Raw genomic sequence first — 3,497 nt, 5'->3', positions numbered from 1 at the left:
GCATCCCCGCTGCGTCCCTGGAGCATCCCCGGAGCATCTCCGCGGCCAGCCGGGCACCCCGGGAACAAGCCCTTGTGAGCGCAGGCAAGAAAGGAGCGCCGAGTGGCAGCGGGCTGCGGAGGAAGTAATTTATGTGGATGGTTTTGCTCGCCCTGCTGTTTTGGTTGGTTCTTTAGCATATTTAAGGGTTTAGTTATGATGATTTCAGACTGAGCGTTCGCGCGGCACAGAGCTCTTCGAGAGCGCGATGGGTACTCTAAATAGGAGACTTCTGACTAATGCAAGCCCAGGAGCTGACACAGGCGTCTGTGGCGTGCTTCTCCAAATAGAAAAGTTTGAAATGGTAACAACTCGTGTTTGGGAGAAGTAGGAAGTTTCTGAGGAAGCAGCCCCAAGGGATGAGTCAGGACTTGGTTCAATATTTTCTCAGTGGTATGTTAAACTGTGAGACATATTCTGACCCCTCTTTCTCTGCCGTTGCATGAGTCATAAATACAAAGTGTGATTATTAATTACTATTACATAGTTTTGAACTACAGGGAGTATGTTACAACCATCCTACATTAATGCACTTAAGAAATATGTGGGCAGATCTGCTTCCACAAGCAAAACAACATTTGTTTTAAACAGATTAATTACAGTCTTTGTAATAAGGTCTTTGTTCAAAGTCTCAGTTTTATTAACTGGTAAAAAAATTTAATTATGTTTATGCATTTACATGGTAAGAAGGAGGATGAGGCAAAACTAATCTCTTTGCCTACCTTTCTGTGGAAACATGAAAATGTGCTGGATGGAATGAATGATCCATCTGTTGTTGTCTAAGAGGTATCAAAAGTTTCAGAAATTTTCTTGAAGAGTTAAAAATAGAGAAGCTCTCCAGATCCTTATAATCAGCGCGGCTCGTCCTGCCGCTGAGGACATCAGGGCTCCATCTGCCCATTGTCACTGCCCATTAAGTCAGTAGATAAGCACACAGAGTTGTTCTCTCAGACTGATTTTATCTTTGCAGCCTAGGGGTGAAAAGAGTGGGCTGTACTGCACATACGCTCCAGCCTGCAGGGTCATGTGCTCCAATGCTAATCCTGTTTGAGGTGCAGTAGGAATTTGCTCTGAGGCTGCCAAATTACCGCTTTGCACTTTGTGAAAACTAAGCCAAATGACAAGTTTCCCATTAGAGTGGTTACAAAGAGAGATCCAAAGCTACTCTGAAACAGTGTAGGCCTTTAAAATATTAGGACAAAGAAGCCACATTTTTATGTTACAATATCATAAAATAGTGCATGTTAATGGAGGCTGTTATTAAAAAGAATGTCTGTGAAATACGGAAAGATAAACAATGGACAGCTACATTGGATAATCATCTCCTTACGATTTTCTGTTTAATGTTTATCTGTCTACTATGATCTTTTGTTTCTCTATTGACTTTTATCTCCTGATTGCTGCCTATTAGCACTCATGATGCTATGAAAAAATGAGGAAATGTCAGGATATTTGAAAAGTTTCTTTTAAATTTCATGAAAATTACATTGTCCTCAGAAAATTCTGAACAAATGTGGTAGTATCCTAGATTTCTATATGTTTATATGTTGAAATGTGTGGCCTGAGAAAAAAAACAATGCAAAATGAGTTGAAACACTTCAAAAGAATACACTTCTCCAGCTTTCAGCAGTTTATGTTAGGATTTAAAAATCAAGATAGAGACTTTCAAATTTTGTCTCCCTGACACTATGCATTGTTTTGCTTTGATTATTCCCATTGCACAAATAAAACAAACAAATCCAGCTAGACTTTATTCTTAAAAATGCGGTAAGGAAACATTTACAGCACTATGAGCAGATGTACACATTTCGGAACATGTATATTCTCATGTCCTAATTTTAAGTCAATAGACTTGGTCCATGGATGATTTTGAAAGTTTAAATTTGATTTAAATTGTGTTAAGAGCATGTAGTTATGTGTTTCTATGATTTCCACAGTTAGACTTGGGAATTACATGCATTCAGAATGGCAACATTTCCTTCAAACTTGAGACAGTTTGAGTACATTGCAATAGGACACTGGACTGTGCTTTGCTGCCCTCAAGCTGGTAGATATTTAGCTGTATAACAGTCTGGTATTTTGCAGAGCTCAGAAAGGGTTATCTGTAGAACGGATTCAAAATATTATGTATGTATTTGAAAGCTGGAAGGCACTGTTAGTGAAATGCTGAAATGAATCTTACAAATTATAAACTACCTGCTATGTCTACTGATTTTTCTTCCTTTGTTCCACCTTTCCTTTAACTCTATCAAATATTTTTTCAAGTGGTTTCTGTTTTTCTATTAAGTTTGGAAATCTAGTGGACAAATAAAAATAACTGTAATACCAGACATTGTGGTTCTCCATTTACTATTTGTTTATGTTTCTGACACGGTTTTGAAAAATTAAATGGAAAGAATTGTTGTCTTAAGTGCTTAAGTACAGTGTTGTGGGTTTACTTTAACACAGGTTTGTACTGAAGTGAAAGACTGCTAATGTTTCCAAGCTTCAGGACTTCAGAATGCAACACAATATTCTTTGGGCAGCTGTGGGAATGAATGGGCATGGGGCTCCAGCAGTATCTCCCATGTGTTCAGCAGCAGTGGGGTGGAATGATGGACACCTGTCCTCACAGGCTTGGCCGAGTCTTTAGAGCATCCCTGAACAGTCAGTGCATATGTTTTTAAATCAGCTTCCAGAACGCCCTGCGTTGCCCCAGAGCTGTACGTGCTCCCTTGGAGCATTCCTAACTTACAAAATTATTTGTCATATATTGGACTTCACGAAAAATAATAAGCAGTTCAGCGTGGAAAAAATGCCACGTAGTGCTGCAGAATAAGCATTACAATTTATAAAGCTTTATACTTTTTGTTTTGAGGAGCAACAACGAACATGCTTGTTACGAAACAAGGGCTCCAGGAGCCCCTTTTGGTGCTGTGCAGCGCCAGGTGCCCTTGTGGGCAGCAGAGCAGCCCGGAGCCCACTGCTGCCCTGGGGTAGCTGCCCCCCTCAGAAGCTGCTGGAGCGAGCGTGGCCCTGGAACGGGGGCTGTTCACTCCTTCAGCCCGAATACAGAGCAGCTGCAGCTGCCAGGTGTAGGAGAGGGGGGCTTGAGAGTGTTGTCCAAGCGCTTCTTGAACTTTGACCGGCTTGGTGCTGTGACCACTTTCCTGAGGAACACTAGGGTGCCTCTTCCAGTGTCCAGCCACTCTCTGGATGAAAACATTTTCCTAATATCTAACCTAAACCGCCCGTGACTCAGCTTCATGCCATTCCTTTGGGTTCTGTCACTGATCACCACAGAGAGATCGCTGCGTGCCTCTGCTTCCCTCACGAGGAAGTTGTAGACTGTGATGAGATCTCCCCTCAGTATGCTCCAGGCCGAACAGACCAAATGAGCTCAGCCGCTCCTCGAATGGTTCCTTGGGTTCGAGCGTGGCGGGAGAAAGGGAGGGACAGGGAGGATCTGAGGGGCCGCT

Source organism: Corvus brachyrhynchos, unplaced genomic scaffold, assembly GCF_000691975.1.
Source record: "Corvus brachyrhynchos isolate BGI_N302 unplaced genomic scaffold, ASM69197v1 scaffold70, whole genome shotgun sequence".
In the NCBI taxonomy this organism is placed as follows: Eukaryota; Metazoa; Chordata; class Aves; order Passeriformes; family Corvidae; genus Corvus; species Corvus brachyrhynchos.
This window is presented reverse-complemented; position numbering follows the sequence as displayed.